At 36.6% G+C, this 22,158-nt stretch overlaps 1 long non-coding RNA gene across 4 annotated transcripts in view; it reads left to right on the top strand.

Annotated features, from left to right (window-relative positions):
• Positions 1-22,158, top strand: part of LOC106016307 (uncharacterized) — a 340,332-nt gene that overhangs the window by 30,084 nt on the left and 288,090 nt on the right. For 2 of the 4 annotated variants that reach the window (XR_003497063.3, XR_011809113.1), the window contains exon 1: positions 8,995-9,253. The exons of 1 other annotated variant lie outside the window; for it this stretch is intronic. This is a non-coding gene — a long non-coding RNA (uncharacterized lncRNA). Of the gene's footprint in view, positions 1-1,584; positions 1,646-8,994; positions 9,254-22,158 lie in introns of those variants that run through there. One more of the 4 variants, XR_011809114.1, reaches the window with a different exon arrangement.

Raw genomic sequence — 22,158 nt, 5'->3', positions numbered from 1 at the left:
TTATTATTCTACACAAGTAATATACAGATGCTGTTGGGACACCTATGAAAGTAAGACCTTCTTTCTGATGAAAGGCTGTATTTGGCATATGTAAGAAGCAAAAAATTCACAGTTTATATAGCTTTTGCACTGACATCTGAATTTTATATCCTGAAGAAATGTGTTGAAAGTATTGTTTCTGAATCATGAATCCAGAATTCCATCTATAGCAGGGTCTAATGGCCTCATCTGCCCAGAGAAAATCCTATAATCTCTGAAAGCTGCATGGAAAACAGCAAGCAAAACTGATTTTGTGCTAACCAGAGCTCATTCCTATTCATTCTGAAAGACTGAGCTAGGTGCTCCAATCCAATGTCACTCAAACTTGTACTTTATTCTCACTGAGGTACGTGTGAAAATATGAGCAGCTCATACAAGAATTCTTTAATATTCATATAAGCAAGTAATATAATTGTGAAAACTTGTTCAAGCCAGCATCTTTGGGGATTTGGTTGTTTGGCTGCTGCTTGTGTTAAGCTTGTTGAAACTCATTTTTAAACCTTCCTTCTTCCTGCTTTACTATTATCATTATCATTTGATGCATACCCTATACGTGGCTGGGGAACATGAAAAGAGCAGTTTATGACCAGAGTTAATACAGAAATCTAGGAGATTTCCTTGCAGACAACTACAGTGGAGAATGTGAGTGCTCAAGTGATTGCAGGTTTAGAGTTAAGAAGACAAAAAGGCTTTAAAAAGGGTTGTTTGGAGCAATGTTCTTGATGCTATTGTGTTTAACATAAAATATGAAATAAGGCAAGTATATATGTGGCTGTTTGGCTTTCAAAGCTATGGCTATCAGGCTAGACTGCAGAACTCAAAAATTTTCTGGCACTGTGCCAAACCAAAGATATGCTGATATTGTGCTGTAATTAGTAATGCTACTCTTAGGTAATCACAACCTGTCAAAATCAAGTACATGGCTTATTACCTACTTTAACTTCATTCCAAAGAAGAAAGGACAATATTTTAAATCTATTCCAGTTTGCATAAAAATAGGCAATCTCAACTTGCATTTTTACCATTTTAATTCAATGACAGAATATTCTGATTCAGTTATTATGAAAGTGGATTTCCGAGAAATCCAGCATTAAAAATCTGGATTCACATTTTCATTGGAATAAGCTATGCATTGGATTTCAACTTATAAGAAGGAAAATCAGGCATTTGCTTGAGAAGGCTCTGGTGCCTCTCCAACACATGTGCTGATTAGTACTGGTGTGTCACCAGCTGGAACTACTTAAGCTAGAGGGCACTTTGTATTCTTCCTCTCTCCATCTGTAATTGGCAAGTATATTTTCTGCCTACAATCAATTGCTTTTACATTCTGAGTAATGTCTCTAAGTAAGAAGAAATATTACAGCAGCTAGAGGAGCTATTGATTTTAGGCAGAAAATGCCCTTTCTAAATGCCACTCGAGATGACTGACTGAAACACAAAGAAAATCCGTGACATCACTATCATGGCCAATAACCCATCACTTGGCAAATCAAGGAATGAACACAATAAATGTGGTTCTCAATTTACTTTCCATATGAACCATGGCATAGACACAAGGGAAGGACCAAATGGGGCCATCACATGCAAAGACCAATTTATTGAGCTTGTAAGTAAATAAAGCCTGCATGTATACTGCATAGAGAGCATCAGAGGCCCTGTTTTGTGGTAGAAGAGGCATTGTAATAGCAAATATATCTTTCGTTATCCTGGAGACCAAGTGGTTAATAATCCTCATGCAGCCCATGGGCAAATATACATGTTGTGGAGCAGTTCTAGATTCACAGAATATATGTTTTCAGTCCTTGATCTGTTCACCATCATGCAGAAATATCAAGATAATAGACTTTGGATAGATGCTTTTGTTCAATAAGCATGTAAGTTACGGTGTTGCATTCTCAGGGATCTTTCTGAGTACCATAATCTGCATCTTCAATGATGCTTGTCAAGAATTGATAATTTTAGCTACTATTGGAAAAGTAGAATGGAGAAAAATGGAAGCACGTATCTTGGAGACCATGTATTCAGCTTAGACACTACTGAATTTAGTAGAGGTCAGGAGAAGAGCCAGTACTGGTTACCTTTTTTACCATAAGTGCTTCTGTCATCCATCTAGTTATAATGTATTCATATTATCATCCTGAAGAACTACATAGATTTTTTCTTCTGTTTAGAAGTTGTGTTCTGTAACTGTTCTGGAAAAACTTGAGGGGTAGGAGGAAATTATTTTCAGTTTTCTTCTGAAACATGAAAGATTTTTGATAATCTTTTTTGTGCTTGAGGAAAAAAGTTAAATCCTAAACTAAGTTTCCAGACTAGTGATCTTAACTTTCCCGATGACACACCCACTGGTCTTACAAATTACAAGAAACTCAGATGAAATAGTGATGGGAGAGAAGGCTGAAAATAGAGATATAAATCCTTGAGAATTATGAAGATCAACACCTAGATTTTAAATACTTTTTTTTTTTTTTTTTTTTTTTTTTTTTTTTTGTCTGGAAGTCTGCTTACCAACAAGTACACTGAAATGATAGATTAACATCCCCTCATCTCAACATTTGGGTTGCTGCATTTTTAAGTATTTGGCACGTATGTCAAATCTCCTGTTCCACTCCTGAGTACTGTATGCTCGGTAACTGAAGCTAGAAGCTGTGAACGTAGGAACTTCTTAGGAATGGTTTGTGGATGTACTATTCCCTAGTTCTCTTTAAAACACATTTCTGTAGTATTTTAGGATCATAAAAAGAGGCTTCCCCTGTAGTCCCTCCCCTCTGTTTAAAAATTGCTGCTGCTTGAATTTTACAGTTGGAAGATACATGAGAACCAACCTGTGTTCCCTCTCTTTAGGTGAAACTATACTCAAACTGAATATTGTACGAGTGATAAACAACAAAATAAATATGCCGAGGCTATTCAACATGCATCAACCTCTGTCTGTTCAGAAGAGTGAAAGAACAAATTGTGAATTTTGAATCTCCTCTGTAATATTAACAGATCTCCCTGAGGTGGAATGCTGGAGAGTTATGTTTCATTCATTGTTTATGTTCTATTTACTTATGCGTTTTATAAGATGGTCTTTGTTGTCACAAAGCATGTGGTTCTTCCTGGTGCAGTTTCTATACTTCCCTTCCAAGCTAATGTCCACAACCATAACAAAAAACATTAAATGAGTACATGGCATAGCATTATGTGTACACTTTAACTAGACTGAATTACATTCACTAAGCAAGTCAGTTCATTTTTTAAGTGCCTTGTAAGGTTAATGGGACTTCCAAGTTTCAAAAGTCACCGTAGATCTGTATTGCTGTTGCCAGAGAGCACTAGTCTTTTTATTGCAATAGTATCATGGCTTAAACAGCTACTTCCAGTCAAGGGGGTAAGTCAGCCATTCTGTCCAAAACCAGGCTGAAACGTTGCCTGTCGAAGGGCCTTTTTGGGGGAAGAGTGCACTGGAGGGTGAAGGGGCTGCTTGTTCCTCCCCAGAGCAGGTAGCTAGGGTCACAAAAGTGTGAATTAGTGCAGTAGGCTTGTTGATATATCCCTTCTAATACATACATGTAGTGCCACTGCAGTTGTGCATAGTGTCACTTCTTTGAATGGAAGTCTTTGACTATATTGTCGCCTTCCTAAATGTTTAAATTCTCTGCTTTTTTGATATCAGCTTCTAGCGTTATAAGCATTCTTGTTCTTAATGTTCTGTTAAATTAAATGTCAACAGGTGATGACTTATGCTTCACTGGTGCAATCTTTCACTTTATCATGCAAAGTATGCATTTTTGACTTTTGACTATAACTTTTATTTTTTTCTGTAGTGCTTCAGTATTTAGTGAGATGGGATTGCTATGAATTCAAGGCTACATGCCCAAACCTACTGTATTTCTCTGAAAAAAAAGAAGCCCAAAACCTTAAATTCTTGCCCTCTAAGCTGCAGTCTACTGCCAGATGTTAGCATAAACTTTATCCTGTGATGTAAAACCAAGTTTCACAAAAATTGTGCTGCTGTATCAGTGCCAGTATATTCTCCTTGAACAACAAAGCTGGAATTTCTACTTAGCATTGTCCGTACAAGGTGGCACTAGGGGATTGGCATGGAAATAGGGAGCACCCAGGAGCAATGATCTTGTTTTGTGATCCATAAATGCTAGCAGGTCTCTTGCTAGATGGAGCAACCAGGTAGAGTTAGCAGAGTTGGGTGGCTGCTCTGTTTGCTTCTAATCAGCCTCAGTATGCCTGCTACTGTGCTAGGCAAAGATCTTGTCCTCTAATCAGATGACCATTTCAGGTTTATTTTTATTCTGGTCCTTAATTCTGGCTGTCTGTAAGAATTTTGAGCTGCTGCAGATAAAGATGGCTTTAGGTGTCTCACTAGAGCCCGTTTTCATTTTCTCAGGAGTGGTTTCATGGTATACTAATACAAATGGGTGCCACTTGCAGTGGAGTGTGTTCAACCTTAATTTGAAAGCTTTGTCAGTCTGGAATTTAAAAAAAAAAAAAACGGCAACTAGGAAATCCAAGCCCCCAAACATTAAATGGACTCAAAATGTTGAATGTTAAGGAAGTGAAACCTCCTGCCTTTCTTCTTTGGCTCTAAGTAATAGGCTTTTTGGAATGAAGTTAAAGTAAGTAACTCAGTACGGTAAGAACCTGCTCTTGACATTTCTCGCATCACAACCTTGGTTTGAAGTAGGAGGCTGATGAGCATTAGAATATGTGACCATCTTGCATGTGTAGGTTTTAGAGCTAAGAATTAATGATGCTTTATAACCTCAGTGGAGAAAAGCTTCAGTGTGCTGTGCTGAAAAGCCCTCATTTGATATTTGAAAATGGAACAGCCATAGAAAGATTTAGAAAAAAAAAATTACTACAGGCATCATCTCACAGGCTTTCATAAAAAGGTGAGATGAAAGACAGCAGATGGGTTTATCTTTTTACTTAGCAGCAAAATTACAAATCAGCTTCATATAAACAGATCTCTCAGCCAAATATAGCTTGACAGTAATTCTATAAGATTCATCAAGTCAAGGAAAGTGATTATGTTTGATGCCATGAAATAATGTGAAAGTAGGATATCTCATGATTTCAACATTTCAAACTTGAGTCCATTAAATACAACTTTTTGATGAAAATGCTACCCCGTGTGGCAAAATTTTTCATCTTCACATATTCTTCAAAATGATGAACAGTTCTTATACCTTTCAAATTCTCATTTCCAGTAATCTTAAGCATTAGTGAAACAATTTCCAGACTGCTGATAATACTGTGACTTTTGACTTTTGTAAAATGGTGAAAGTGAATTTTTAAGCTTTTAAAACAGTTTTCCTGGATATCAGTCTAACAGGTATGTATATTTTACACATCTTACTCAGGCTGTCAATATAATAGTATCTTGAGCTACAGAAACCCCACACAAAACACATAGTCAAAGGTATTTAATGAGATGAATCGGTCTTGCTTTCTTCTTTTTGTAATACCCAAAGGCGGATTTGCACTACTATAGAATAAATAGAGGCATTTCCTGTTACATCGAGGCTCTCAGATACAATTTATTCTACTGCGATAAACTCTAAGCTTCTAAAATGGAAAATTTCTAAACAAGTACTTCTGAAAAAAACATGTACTTAAAAGGTACTTATATCATCATCCACTGAATCATATAGGGTCCTGTCTTTCTTTGACTCTGTAGAAACCTGATGTCTAAAATATCTTTGTAGGTTTGACTTAACTTTTACAGGCTTTCACTCCATATAGAATCCAATATTAATGCTATGCCTATGTTCTGTTTTAAAGTTACTTACAGCCAATTTTAAAAAAAATAAAATGTTTAGATGCCCTAAAATAGTTTGGCTTCTCAAAACCACACATATACCTAAATCCTGTTTATTTTACTGGAAGTCAGGCAGCTAAATGCCATCTGGATATGGCTAGTTTTGTTTGTTTCACATTAAATAGCTAACAGCATGTATTAAACATAATAAGAGATGCGTGCAAGTGTTTTGTTGCTTGGGTTAGTTGTATCTTCTTTTGCACTATTTAAAGTGTAGGTTTTTTTGTTGTTGTTGTTTTTTTTTTTTTTTTTTTTAAAAAAAAAAAACTTTACATAGTTCATTTATCGTTTGATTCAGCTGTCATGTGTCTTTGAAATGATTAATTGATAACTCAGAGCACAGCACCAGAAGAGGATGTCCTTGTTGATGAGTCTGGAAGATTAGGTCTGAACATGCAGGGCTGGGGAGTTGTGCTGCAAAATCTTGTTTACACAAACCGATGGCAGGCAGAAATGGCTTGTGCACTAGAAGAATAGTGGACAAGCCAAGGAAAGAGCTGGCACTATAGCTTACAGAAATCAAGCTAGTTGTTAGGGTGCACAAACTCAGCTATCTGATAAGTGCCCAGCTACAGAAGCTCTACCAGACCTGTGTAAAGGTGGGTTTTGCAGATATCATGTTGCCAAATCATGATTGTCCAGCTTCAGGCTAACAACTGTGATTTAACAAGAAAGAAAAGGATACCAAACCTGCCAAGTTCTCTGCAATTATACTGATCTCAGACAGAGTAATCTCTTCCCTAGTTATACTGAAGAATAAAAATCCAAAAGTTCTATAATGAGTGTGAAATTTGTGAGGAAACATATAGCATTTGTGATGTTGATAGTGTGTCATGGAAGAGAATGATCAGTGACAACCTTTCTTAGTGACCTCTTTCCCACTGTAAAAGAGGCTAGATATGTTTTTTTAAGGGCAGATTTAAAGCAAATTTCTCTGATCAGGTTTCCAAATTGAGCTCTTAGAGAGATGGTATTTTTCGAGGGGATATCTGAGGTTAGATATCTGACTGCGTTGTTAGGCCCCTAATTAGCGTTCTCTTCTATTCAGGCTCTGGGGTGACTGCAGGAGTTACTCTGCAGGGAGCTCTTTGTAAAGCTAGGTGTAAGTACCTCAATTTTCAGGCTTTATCTCTGCGAAAGATGTCCTGTGTAATGCAGAATGGATTAAATCTAGTGAGATCTGTTTAATAGGGTTCTAGGGACCTTTTTAAAAACCTTGGAAAATACTGGTGAAGAGTGTGAGCAAAATACGAGAAAGAATACATCTTTCTTTGAACCCTATCAATTTACTGTTTGTGGACTGAATTGTTTTAATGGCTTTATTTGGAGATATTCCTAAGGATAACAACAACCGGGATTGTAGAATGCCTCCTTATTCTAGCAGAACGTTCTGTACTAGTGTTTCCACTGTTGGGTGCAATTAAAATATTTGTTTGGTGTAGCAGTGCTCTGGGCATCATGTACTTATAGATCAAACAGGGGAGCTGCCTGCACACTTACAGGATGGTATTTCCCAGAAGAGCAATGGTTCAGCTGTCTTAGGTTCCCCTGTATGTGTTGACTGGGCTCTAGAAAACCCTTAAGGAAGTTACTCAGAATTGGTAATCCCCAGATATGTGTATTGGAAAGGATCATTCAGTTCACTGTGTTGTCTTCAAATTTGAAATGTGAAGTGTTGCTTGCTCTAAGAAGGCTGAAAAGACTAAGCCAACTGCCATAGATGTTTAATGCAATATTAGGGTTGCACAGGTAAAATCACATTACATTAACATTAAAATATTAATGTTAGGACTTTGATCAAAAGTTCTACATATTTCACTATGTTGATTATTGTTAAAAGCACACTTGGTACATTCCTATGTAGTCAATAGCCATAATTGTAGTGAATGCTCAACGCACCATATATATATGCTTCCAGTTTAAATCTTACAAAATTTTTACACTTACAAAGGGAAAAAAAACCAACACATTACTTTTTATGCTTACAGAAATTTACAAAAAAGTTTTATGATGGTGACAGCAGGAAAAGTGATATATACTTGGTCATTGTAACTCCTGAAAAGAAGGAAGGAACATAAATAAGAAGAGGGAGAAGATCTCAGAGGCGATCATATGCATTTTTAAGTCTAATGAATAATGCTACAAGCAGACTGAGGCACTGAGCCTGTATGCTTTGCATGGAATGAACAGGCTATTAATGAAAGAAATGCTGCTATACATATCCTGGCCCAGTAATGTGACATACCTTCTAACAGTCATTGTGGTGGTTTTACTTGGGTGGGTGGCCGAGCTCCACCTCAGTTGCTCTCTCACTCCCCCTTCTCTTTGAGGAGGGGGGAGAAAATATGACACAAAGAGCTCAAGGTTTGAGATAAGGATGATTCAATTAAAGGGAAAAGGGAGAGAGAAAAAAAGAAAGAGGAAAATAAAAAAAAAAGAGGAAAATAAAAAAGCAAAGGCTGTATGGAAGCACAGATAGAGGAAAAAAAAACCAAAAACATTTCCTCTCAACTTCCCATCAATGAGTGATGTTTTGGCCGTGTCCCGGGAAGCAGGGCCTCAAGATGCGTAGCGGTTGTTTGAGAGGACAGAAGCTTCCACCACAAGAGCCTTCCTCTCTCCTTCCCCTTTTCCACTTCATATTGATGAGTGTGACACCAGATAGCATGGTCAGTTTAGGTCAGCTGCCCTGGTGATGTCCCCTCCCCATCACTTGCCCACCCTCAGCCTGCTGGCTCTTGGGGGCTTGGAGGGAGTCCTGATGCTGTGCCAGTGTTGTGCAGCAATAAACAAAACACTGGTGTGATACCAGTGCTGTTCTAGCTACAAGTGCAGAGCACAGCACTGTGTGGGCTGCTGCAGGGAAAGTTAACTCCATCCCAGCCAGACCCAGCACAGTCATATGCTTGGCTGGTACAGAGGGGACAGAGCTTCGTGAGAACTTGCATTACATAGTTAACAATGCTTTTCTTCTTTTCTATTCTTTGGACATTTACTAAACTCAGACTTGAAATTTAAGCATCTGCCTTTGATAGATCATATTCTGTACACTAAGCCTAGAAAGAAAGGAACAGACTACAATCTAGTTTCAAGCAAATAACCTGTTTCACCCAGCGGTAAATAGCTCTGGTGGGACAGAAAGGGCCATCAGGTGAAACTAATGAATGCTTCTAACCAAAGAAGGGCTACCAAGTGCTGTTAGTGATCATATTTGAGAAAGAAAGGTGTTTTCCTACCTCTCCTGTGCCTGGAAGTTTTGCTGCATTCTCTGGGGAAAGGAGGCTGTTTACTCTTGCAGATGTATAGGGGTATTATGCACAACTAAGCTGTTCTAGCATTTTTCAGGGTGAAAAACAGTAAACTTCTTGAGGCCTGGACTGTCAGATCGTGGAGGTATGTTTCCTCTGGGTATGGAGTTGGTCAACTGCCTGTAATACAACAAATGTTTATGTTGGTTCCTCTTATTATTGTCTGTTTAGAGATGAAGTGATTTCCTAGTCTTGGTGAAGAAGCAGTACAGTGAACAATTTGCTCTTCTAGTCTGTCTTGTAGCGTTGATCATAGGACAGCTGAATACTGATAGTAGAGACATCCCTAGAGTGCTGTAAGGTGTTTTTGTTTTTTCAAAGACTATTTCTCTAGGAAAGTTCACCACTGGAAAGCGTTGTTGTCTCCTGGTTGAATTGTTTAGTATGGTGATTACTTTAAAATAACCAGAGCTTTTGGCATTTAAGTATGTAGAAGTCAATTCAGTCAGAGAAAGCATTGAATCTTTCTTTTCACTTGTTTGGAGACTTTCAGTCATTGCAATTGCAGCAGACAACTGTCTACAAATTTGCTAATAATAAATACTGTTACTTCAGTACAACAGTAATAGCTAATGTTCCTTCACAAACCAATCTGCCTAGCTCTTATCCTTTCTCTAAGGAAATTTTGGCGATGGCTATAAGGTTTCCCACAATAAAATCAGTACTGTAGAAATCAAGTTGCCTGCTGAAGAAGTGTCTAATGTCTTTGGTAGTGTATGTAAAGTAGACTTAGGTAAAGTTCACTTAAACTCCAAAAGCAATTTCTTAGGACTTCAGTTTTCTGGTATTTTGCTGTCTCTCAGGTGCGCAGTTTCTCTGACTTTTATGGGTTTTAGGAAAGCCTCCCATTACCTACGAAGACTTGACGTGAAATCTTAAGTTAGTCATGACTTTCATTGTGGCTGTTGTGTAGATAAGTCATGTAAATGGAGACTTGGGCAAGGATAGTATTTTATGACACAAAATATCTCATTGATTCATCCTAATGCTTTCCTTGTTTTGCAAATACTGAGGAATGAGCTGCTCCTGTGAACTCAGATGTTTTTAATTACTTCAAGATATCTGCTCTCTGTTAGTTTGTGATGATATGGAAGACAAGATTCAAAACATAATGCTATCAGCTAACTATGTCTTGAGTGAAGAGGAGGTCTTTCAGCTAAGATGGGACATAATTGAAAAATGAACCTAAATTTAACAAGTCTACTCAGTGAATCAATTTTCTTGCTTTGTATTGTAGCTATAGCACAGCTTAAACCACTAATGCTGTACTTAAAAATAGTTTCAATAGTAATTACAAACATGGGGAAAAGACTTACCACTTTCAGAAGGCTTGAGACTTAAGTGAAAAACAAATGATCTGTAGTAGGGATTATAAAAGAATAATTTATGGTATAATATGCTGAAATGAATACATATGGCAGGCTGAAAATGTGTTCGTGGAACTTTATCCTCAGGGAAATCTTTCATGCTCTTCTGAATACAGATGGTTCTCACTTGGATCAATGTATTTTGTTGAGATCTTAACATTACTTTTGGTTTGTTCTGTGTTATTTTATTTTTCAAAAAGATACAACATAATAGTAGACCTGCATCTCTGCCAAGAGGGTAAGAATCCTTATGACTCTCATTTCTAGATATGTCATAATAATTTTCTGGAGATCAAAGACGGTAATCGTTAGTAAAGAGTCTTTAAGATTGTGAATTCCAGGTCATTCATCCAGTCATTGAGTAAGTGTTGGTAGTAGACAGTGAGTTGTTGGCACTTAATATATTGTACTGGACTTCTATTGCATAGATGTCTGCTGGATTGTAAATGACACACTTGATTCAATACTACCTCATAGTATTTTGTGACTGAAAAGATAAACAGCTTTGTCAATAGTAAATTGTACAGTACATATGGATCTCTTAATAACTTACACCTGTGAAACAGCTAATAATTTACACTAATGGCGTGTTTTCTCTCAGCAATACAGAGACTAGATCTTGAATATCTGTTTTGAAGAGTGGTAATTTTTCTGTACCACAAAGTGCATTACCTACCTTTTAATTTTTTCTTTATTCTCATGCTTTTCTCCACTTGTCAAAGAATGGACTCCCATTCATACAGCTCTTGCAGAGACCTGTCAAGAAGTATGCTTGCCATTGGTTTATTATGTTGCGTTAAAGTAGCTGGCTACAGCATGCACAGTAGCTGCCTAAAATTACGTTTTTTGGTGGTCTGTGATTGCTCTTGAGCACTTGACTCCTTAAATAGCATTAAGACCCTCAGTGCTCTACAGTAATCCTACAGAAAAGTTGGAAATTGACCAACATTTCAATACTGAGAATGTGTTTTTTACACGTGCCTGTGTTGTCATCTTTTATCAGCTCTTTCATTTAGGGATGTTTAATATTGCTTAATAGCACTTTGAAACTCATATCAGTGAAATCAGAATCCAGAGATGGATTGGCTAACATGTCTTGCTGTAAAAGATACTGTCAAAAATAGAGTATGAACTTTAATGTTTTTGGTGATAGGGTCACAAACGAATTCGTGTGAATGAGAAAATGTTCTGGTCTAGCAATATAGCATTCTGTCAAGATTTTTGCTGTCAAACTTTACTTGGAATATATATGTACATATTTTTAAAATTGCAATTCCACTTCTATTTATATTTCCTGAACTCAAAACATTTATTAAAATGCAGTGGAAGGAAGCTGAAAACAGATAGGTCGCTTACAGCTCCTTATGGTTCCACTGACTGTTCATTTGTATCTGCTCATAAAACTTCACAGCATTTCCTTGAGAGAAATTGTCTACTATATTGTTCTACAGCATTTTTATAAAGTTACCTTCTTTACACGACTATTTTTTCACTTCTAGAGCTGTATGTTGAATTCTTAATTGAGTTCTGGATGTGATAAGATGATGTATGCTGAGCAGGGTGGAATGAGAAATATCTCTCAATTCCTGAGTGAATGCCATGTATTCAAGTTATCTTATTGATACTGCCTAGATGACTGTGTGGTGTTAAATCAAAAAGAAAGAAAATTTTTGAACTAAATACGTGAAGAATATTCACAGCTAGTTACTAGTATTGGGAAAAAACAGGTAGTCTACTACAAGTGTGTTTAGCAGGTCTGTTTCTCTAATGTTATTCTTTGGTTTCTGTTGACTTACTATAACATATCCAGAAGATGATCTAGTGTAATGTATTAAGATTGTTTTGGAAAAGAGGAGCCTATTGAGTTAGCATAAATGACACAGTACAGTGTAGAGAGTTTTACATAGGATAGTAGCTTGAAAGTATCTAGTTTTGCTGCTAGTTTAGCATCTCCATTGAAGAGGTAGCTTAAAAAAAAAAAATCAATTGACTTAGGTCTCTGGGGAAATCAATATGTTGAAAGCAGATGATGGTGAAATCTGTAGACTGACAGATATTTTTACTCAGCAGAGGGCTGTAGGGTGAGGAGGTGCAAGAACTTAAAATACCAGCATGTGTGTCTCCCCACATGATGTTATGAAGGAAAGTAGGATAATTTTAAAGTGTCCTGCAGTGTTAACTGTATGATATATCACAACAGATTGAGATGTCACACAGTGGCTCTGCTGAATGTAAATTGTCAACATTGCATGTAATTCTTTGCCTTTTCTTGGAGCAGGTAGTGCAAAAATGAGATGTCTAAGTGTCTAAATCACATAAATGACTGCTTTGTCTGTCACTGTTATAGATAAAAGCCAATAACAACAAATAAAATGAATTACCTGAAATGGAATCTTAAATCAAATAACTTAGCACTTTTGTATGTCTACTGATGACATTTATTAAGAAAGCTCTAATAACAACATGCAGCAACTTACTGAAGCATACTTTCACAGCAGTACAGCAGGGAATGTCTTGCCTTAGTCCCATTACTGCTCCCAGAATTTCAGGCATTATTCAGTACCCATTATTTTGGCACTTTTACCCCCATTGAGCTTCAAGCATTTGAGGAACAGAAGGATGTCTGGCAACTATAGCCTGAGAAATGAGAGCTAACAAAATAAAGTTAGCTGCAAGACAATTTTCCCTAAATAAAGTGGCTATTCTGTGTTGCTGTTCAAACACAGGATTCTCTGTTCCTTGAAAAAGATTTTTTTGAGTAGATTTTGTTATTGGGTGTGTGCAACCTAGAGAAATTAAATTTTAACCTTGTTTCTGAGTTGGTTAACAGGTGAAAAATTGAAGTGAAAATATTTGAATTTTTTATGTTCAACCTATCTATCTGACTTGTCATTTATATGCTAGAAACAAAAATTAACTTTAAAACATTATGAATGTGCTTATCAACATCTAGAATTGCAAAACAGCTCAGCAGATGTTAGCTGTAAGTATTCGTGCAATCCTGTTGATCTCTACTAAGATATTGATATACTTAGTATCCTTTAGTATCCTTTACTGAAACAGGTCAAAAGTATCTGCTCTTTTTCATCCCCTTTTATATATTTTTGGATATAAGTTTGGATAACAATTTTGATTTCTGCTCGTCTCCTTATTCCCATACTGTTACCTTCAATAGTGCCTTAAGACTTAACAGCTTGCAGAGAGAAGTACTTGGAAATTTTGGACTGTCTTCCATCACGGTACAAATTTATGAAACTGTTAAAAAATACATCCTGTTAAATCCAAATTATAGATGTTTATAGTTGAAAGGAAAGACCTGTTCTAGGAAAGCTATATCATTTTGTCTTTTGTGTCTGCACGTGGCAACACGTCTCTATTAAGGAAAAGTTTTGTTTTTAGGCTGTGTGTATGCATAAGAAGTTCAAATTAGCTTACTTATCTGGCAATGGCTGTGTTTGAGTAGCTGTACCTTGAATTCACTGGGATAGTGTCTGGTAGTTTGTTGTGAGCATGTTTTGTAGAATAATGTAATTTAACTGAAACTGTGATTAAAGACAATTTTGATTTTTTTCCAAGTTGGTTACTTGGCAAAGCATCAGCATGAAATCAACAGCTATAGCACATAAAACAGTCTGTTTTAAGTCAGTGGTGTAAGGTGGGTCTTATTTGGCATTGGCTTAGCTCTAACTGATTCAATGGAAGTGCGCCCAGATCTAAGGTGGCTTGTTATTTTAAGGAAAAATAGTATTATTTTCTGAGAGGGCATTGTTAGGGTTTTGGGGCATGTAGCCACAGTAGCATGGTTAATGAATGACGTAGCACTGAGTTTAGTTATCCAGACTTTTTCCCCCCTTAAGGAGTTAGGGAAAATTCAGTGATTGTGGTGGAGGTTTAAAGTCTAACTGTGTTATCTGAGGAAATTGTGTGCATCCCAGCAGTGTTCAGTTTGCATGTTATCAATCTCTCTTAGTTTAAGGAAGCATCTTGGCCTTTGATACAGTGCCCAAAACTACACTGTGTTCTTTGTGGGAGAAGATATGGAGGGATGTGTTTGGAGGGCAATAGCCCATGGCCTATATTTTTATGACTGCTTATTAAGTTGAAAGGTGATCAAGAGCAGAGGGATAAAAGGCTTTAGCTACTATGTGACTGTTATCAGTGTCATTTAAATACACTTAAGTTAAAAAGTACGTATTATAACCATATAAAATGAGAAATCAGTGAAGGATTAGTTTTTATACAGATATTGTATTATTTTGTGAATTTCCATTATGATTAGGTAATTACCAATGGTTTTGTATTAAATGATAAAACTATCTTAGTAATTTTAAATAATGTGTCCCTTGAAAAAGCATTACTTAAAGCATTGTCGTGACTTTCTTCATTACTTTCAAGCCATGCTACAAACAGAAATAGTTGAAGATAAGTTTTTGTATTTTTTTTTTTATTTTATTTTTAAACTTTGGTTAAAATTTCACCCAGAATGGGGTAATGATAATTAAAAAGTTTAGCATATTGCTGTGTTGATTAGTGAGGAAAATATCTGTCACTCCGCAAGTACTCTGCTGTGCTGTTTCCTATGTTGCTGCCTCTACTAAAACTTACTCTGTCTACAGCTAATTGTCCTTGTCCTATATGAACAGAACTGAAAAATAAAGAAACAAAGATGTAATGATGTTTAATGACACTGCAATGGTCTGGAGCCATTGCAAGTATGCACCCTAATTAAGCATTTATAGGAAGATAGGGAAGTCTAGATACAGTGCACTGAACTTAGAAGTAGTAAAAGTATATGCTTCATAATAAGTAACTTTCCATTATTTAAGTGTATTTATGTGACTTGATAATATGAAGCCTGTTCTAGTCTACCATCTTTTACAAAATAGGGTGTTTTCTGGTCATTGCCTTTTGTACACTAATAAAAAAGGGACTTGCAAGGGGCTAGCTATGATTATATCTTCTTGTCAATGCCTCTGAGTTAAAAGGGAGAAAATTGAACATATTCATGTCTATGCACTTTGGTCTTTAAGGGGAAGTCATTCTACACAGTATTTAGAATGACACTGTTTTGTAAGGATATATGTTTCCATGCTTTGAATGACATTGGTAATTCTAATAATGATAGTCTTTAGTAAGTGATATAGGAAGTAAGACAGCCCAGAAATAAGCTAGCAATATATGTATAGATATATATTTAGAACAAAACAAAAGAAGAATCCATAATGTAACCAAAACAATATCAACAACAACAAAAAGGTCTAGAAGAATGTCTTTGAATGCTGCAGTCTCTGTTTTACTTGCCAGCCCTTTGCTATAACAATGACAAAACAACAGATGCCTTTTATTTTTCAACAGATATATTCAGGTTAAGTTGTGCTGGGTGGCAACCACAGAATAGTGAGCAAATTTGGGTGCGAAATTCTCCCTTTGAAAACCATGAAGCACAGCAAATTTAGAGGCAAACTGAGTTTTACTCTTCTGTGCAATGCTTCAAACTTCACAAAATATAGTACGTGTGTTTAAAAAAAACACAAGGCCAACTGATGCTGGTATGGGAAAAGCAAGCTTTATTTAACACCAAAAAGCAACAGTTCATTTTATGAATGTTTTTGTCATTTCAGTGTGTGCAGGTAAAACAATAAAACTTTCAAACTTTCAGTCATATGTTCGTTCGTTCGTTCTTTCTTTCTTTCTTTCTTTTTTTTTTTTTTTTGATTAATCTTTAAATCGGACATTCACAAAGGAGGTGTTAATGGTGAAGACATTAAAAAAGGATACTTTTTTGATACTTGCTGAAAAGTCACAAGATGGTCTGATAAACAGGGTTGATTAGTCAAGATGCACAGGATTCTTGTGTTAAATTCTTGCATTAAAACTAGGCTATCAGTAATTCATGCGGCTTTTTCCATTGCCTCTTGTCCTTTTTCTACATGCTAGTGAGAGAAGTCCACCTCCATCTTCTCCGTGTGCTTCCAATAGATAATTGAAGACAGCAACAGGATTTTCCCTTCAGTAAATTCTAACTTTTCTTTCCTAAAGTCTTGATCCTTAGATAAGATATGCATATGTCTTCTGTTGATCTTATTTCATTCCAAATATGTATCAGTACCTATACAAAAAGCTATCAGAAGTAACTGAAGATGTTAAAGATGGCAGTTGGGGGTGGGGGGTTGGATTCCTACAAAGCACTTGTCAATAATTCCGAAAGGTGTATGAATATAGGCTAGTACTGGGATATGGGCAGATTGGAAAATTACGGTTCCCTTGGGGACATAACTATATTTCACTCTGAAAGAAGTAAGTTGCAAATATATTTTTATTCTGAAGTACTAGTTATTGGTATTTATTTGCATTCTTTAGACATAATATTGGTAAGTTTATTTGCTTGTGGCAACGCAGGGATGCTTCACAGGTACAAAGGTGAGCACTAGGTCCTCTGGAATCGATACCTGACAGAAAATTCAGGTCAGCTTGCATAGATGCTAAACATCAAAGAACTATGAAGGTACACCAATATGAAGTGGTCAGTCTGCAAGACAGGTATTTAACCCGTCCTTCTGTTCATTTTCCAAGCTGTAGGAAGGCCTTTTATTATTATTATTATTATTATTAAGAGACACTGTGAATGTATAAAATTCTTGTACTCCTTATAAGGAAAACTGACTGGAAAAAAAAAAAAGCCTTCCATAAAGTAGAATGATAATAAAAGATATTAGAACTAATAAACTTGTGAAGTTATATGAGTGAAAATGCTACCTCTTTCATCTGTCTGTCTCTGGATGAATTGATAATAATTTAGTAGTGGAGGCTTCTTATTATTGTACTTGTAAAAAAAGATTATGACAGTTCTTCTCTAAATGGTTGTTGAGATAGCTCATCATATCATGGAAGACAAGATTTTTATTTTTTTTCCCTGTATTGAAAACTGAGAGACATTAACTTAAAGGAGGAATGTGTGGTATATTTTCAACATGAAATTCATCGGTGGTAGGGTTTTTCCCACATCAAGGTCTCAGATGGTGAAATCGAATATTTCCTGTTGATCTGTGGAGAATAGAAGGAGAAAAAACAACCTAATGAGGACAGAAAAGAGGTATTTGGCCAAAAAAAAAAAAAATAATAATCCAGGATGTTTAAGATAATTTACACTGGAGTATATTTTGTGCTTCTCTTCTAAATTAATAGTGGAAAGTTAGGGAATTTTCCCTATCAATAGAATACTTTATAACTGCCCTAACTCATTGGACTATCTTGTGCTAGGATTTCAGTGGCCACAGGATACAGAATAAATGTTATACAAGTAGAGAAAAAGTAATAAGTCTTTGCTAGAACACTTTTTTTCTTTTTTTTTTTCCCCCCTGTTGGGAAAGCACATAAGGTGCATAACTATCTGTATAGTGTCTCTAGGCATGCTAAAAATAACCCATTAAATAGGTAGCATACATTAAAGAACTCCAAAAAGCTTTTTATTGGTATATGCGTCTTTGTACAACATGTGGGTAAGATGTGCTATGCACAGGTGATGAATGCATTTAAATATTAAATTCATAGGCCATGAAAGTTTATGGTACTATTTATCTCCCATTAGGAAGAATTGTTAAGAGGTCTTGAAAATATATTTATGTTCTTCCTGGTACCAACTTGACTGTCAACTGAAAAATTCAGACTTGGCAAAATACTCTGAATTTCTCTGAGCAATTAGCAGGATGTATATGTTTTTTCTGGCAGTCTCAGGGTAATAGGTGAGTGATAGCAGCCGAGTTTCCAGACATTTGTGCACTTGTCTGTTTCAGACACCTTTCCTTCAGTTGCTCTAGTACATGTGAGAACTTAGTATTGTGCTTGACTTTTCTGATGATGCTCTGGGATCTCATCCTTTCAGAACACTGCTTGTGAGTGGGTTTTACATTGGAGCTGTGCCCTAGACTTCTCTAATTCTGTTGAAAGCAGTGGCAGTAGAGAAGTGAAAGTAATATCTTCAATCTTTTGTGCTTTCTCTGCAAAGTTAACCATGGTATCAGCTGTGGGTAACTTGTTAGCAGTGCTTCCTTGTAGTTGCCGTTGCTACAGAAAAATTTGTGCCACAGTCTGAAAGCTGTCCTTGGTGTGCTGGCTGCTCCTTTTGCAGTAGACTGCATGTGCACACAATCACATCAGCTCAGAATAAGGGCAGTACCACTAGATTAGATATATATTTTTTTGCTATTAAATGTCTCCGGTGGTACTCTGCTTACCTCTTTGATTAGTACAGGGGTTATGTCCTCTAGAATTTGATCTCTTGTCTTCGTAAGTGCTAGTAGTGTAATGTAATACTGAATTACTGTACGGATTAGAGTTTGGATGTCAGGAATACTAGGTGTGTTTATAAAGTCTTGTTAGACTTATTAACAAAACAGGCCTTATGAAGTTGTTTGTAAGTAGATATTGTAGAAAATGTTATCATGTGCACTGATCTCTTGCTGTGGCATGTTATGCAGCCAGGTGAAACTGTCAATACAACAAACTGTTAGGATTATGAAAAAACAAAGAAAGAGGCATTAGATGATATTAGGGCATCCAGTTGAAGAATATAAAGAAATATCTTGTAGTATGTGGGAATATGGGAGAAGGGAAAGGTTTAGAATAGTTAAGCTAAATATAGGTTTAGGGGAAAAAGTAAAAGAAAAAAGAATCAGTGTTGGTTAAAATAATGCAATCATGATCAGAACTTCTGTTAACATTTATTTTTGAATGTTCTCACTTGGAAGGACATTTGGTGGGGAGTGTACAGAAGCAGGGCAAATGTATGAAATAAAGGTGGTAGCTTTGGAAATATTGAAAACTCACTTTCAATTCTAGGAGAACACATGGAGGAACAGGCGAGAAGCAGAAATATGTGAATCTTAAGCATGTGTAAATGTAAAGGAAATGTGAGTAAGAAAAGAAGCTGCTAGCCATTTACTGATTTCCTTTCGTTACTTGCAACTATTGTGTCACTTACAACATTAATGGAAGTCTGAAGTGCCTTGTTCAGCGCCATCTTGCACATTTTTCCACTATCTAGAAACACAGCACCAGTTGAGTGCTTACACTAAAAATCAAATAATAGTAATAAAAAGTATTTGTGTATACTGCTGATATTTGAAACAGTAGCTCTAGGGATTCATTAACGCATACTGCTGGTGTACAAACTGGTATTGCTTAGTTTTGATGCTTTGGTCTTTACCTAATATGTAATTACAGAGCTTATCAAGGCTTGAATTCATGCCTTTACCAGTACATTTTAGATTTTTATTAAACAGTCTTTTATTTCTTTTTTGTGGCCTTTTATACCTTCATTAAGATTCAAGCAATTTTTGCTTTTATGTGATTTCTTGAAGGGCAATAACTGTGTTTTTCTCAAACTAATGGAATATCTGTGCTAGAGCTTTAGACCAGTTAGATTTCATTAGGTACAATTTAGACCAAAGAAATAGGAATGTGAGGAGGCCAAGTTTTTGCCTTAATATTAGCTTCAACTGTCCTCAGCGTGAACTGAAATATATAATGTAAAAGAAAATTGTATTACTCCTTGGTGCAATACCTCAATGTGTGCTGTTTTTCAAGCAAGATTGTCATAGCTTAAGGGCTGGAGGAGGCTTTCCCCTGCCAGATCAGATCACTGACATGGTTAGCGTATTTTCATTTGGCACTGACCATTTCATTTTTAGTGGGTTACTTAAGGGTAACTTCAGTCCATGACACAAGCTGCAAAGCTGTTTATAGCTTGTTGAATCAGGTGATGTACTGAACAATTATCTGATTACTTTTGTATTATAACTTGAGCAGTAAATTTTGCCCATAACTTACAATTCTACTCTTTTTTTTTGTAATGACCATTTTTAAGGTTTGACTTAGTAGTGAGTTCTTCATGTTCTTCCCTATCAAGGGCTAGAAAAACAAGTAGAATTATTTTACTCTGTAATGAGTTTCTTAATTCTCTGGAATCACTGCCTGGTTAATCAGCAGCAGCAGCAAAAAACTGGCTGAAAGACTGAGTGAAGCCCTGTTCTCTGGGAAATCAATGTCAAATCAATGTCAAAATCAATGTGCAGTGTGCTTCCTAGGGCAGAATATCACCTAAGGTATACAAGGTGTCTTAAAATTCTGCCATAGAAGTTTAGAAGTGCAAATCTTTGAATTATGACACTTTCTCTTTGAGCCACAGGTGTGTCTCTGTTCTGCCATAGGTAGTGTTCAATGTACGTGGACTGGGGACGTGCATGTTTGTGGCTTTCTGTGTGCACTTCCAAAGTTGCTGCCACAGGGGCCATCTCTGATCCTGAATTTAAACGGAGCAAAGTGATTTATGTTCATGCTCTTCAGGGCTAAACACTTCTGTGGTGGACTGGGCCCATCCACAGCTTTTGCCCAGGTCTGAGTCATATATGGTTACCAAGACAGGGAAGAAAACATTTTTTTTGTCTTTTAAAGTTCCAATTATATGAATCGATATGTTGCGACTACTGGAGTAGCATTGTGTGAGAGGAATGTTCAGGGGGAATGTGAGAGCATAGTGCCAGCTGGATTGAGTTGGAGACCTGGGTAGAATGCAGAGGGTCAAGCCTAATGCATTCCCATCCATTTTGACTTAGAAGAGCTGTTCCTGGAGTCAATAATCCTTAGAACAACAATTAAACGTGGTGTGTTTTGTTGGCATTTTTTTAGAGGAATGGTTCACACCACCAAACGGACCTAAAGTCATTAACGTACTTGATAGAAATGATCAGGGGATCCGAACCTGAACATTACCAATGTAGCTGAACTTCTCTCTCTGTGTATATGTGCCCAAAGTCATCTAACAATGTGCAATTATGCAGGTAAGTTTCAAAGAAGGTCTGTCAACCCTGGTGGCCCATTTGTGGGAATGAGACAGACCATTACACCATTTCAGGTGCTCTGAGAATTCCAAGATGTTCTCTGCTTATTTCTGTTCGGCTGGATTAGATTAAGCTAATCAGTTGAAGCCATACACGATGACTTAAATAGCTAATTGCCCAGAGGTGAAGGCAGACGAGTATCTATGACAAGCACATGTATAGATGATAGACATCTGATTGAGAAGGGTGTGGAGTATATCTGGCTCATTTTTGATTCTTCTATATGCTGTTAACACACTCAGCGATCCGAGTAGTCTGTAGAAGGCTATGGATTTAACCTACTTTGAATGTGAAAATTACATTTTGTTATGGTTCAAAAAGTTTTGAACTAGTCTTCTATAGCCCCTAGTTTGCTTTGTGCCTTCAAAGCCCCTAAATGCCTGCCTGTCTTCCTTGATACTAGCTCCCTCTGTTTACCAAAGCCATCTCTCACTTCAGTGTACTAGTGTGTCTGAGGAAAGTGCTGCTGAATGTGTCAATTCTGTTCAGCAGCTATTTTCCATGTCACGTGGAGTATTCTGCTTCTGAGATGACTGCTGTGTATTCATATTTCAGCCACATCTTACTTTCTGAACTTGTTGATAATAAGGGTGGCATATGACCTTTGATCCCCTTAAAAGACCAGGATAAATATGTGCTCTAATAAAACTGTTTGCAAGAGTAAAAATCTTTTTTAGCAAATGATTTTCTACCACTTCTTTTTTTGTTTTAAAAGTCAACTTCCA

Source organism: Anas platyrhynchos, chromosome 4, assembly GCF_047663525.1.
Source record: "Anas platyrhynchos isolate ZD024472 breed Pekin duck chromosome 4, IASCAAS_PekinDuck_T2T, whole genome shotgun sequence".
Lineage (NCBI taxonomy): Eukaryota > Metazoa > Chordata > Aves > Anseriformes > Anatidae > Anas > Anas platyrhynchos.
Note: the sequence above shows the minus strand (reverse complement) of the source record. Positions and strands in the feature narration are given on the sequence as shown.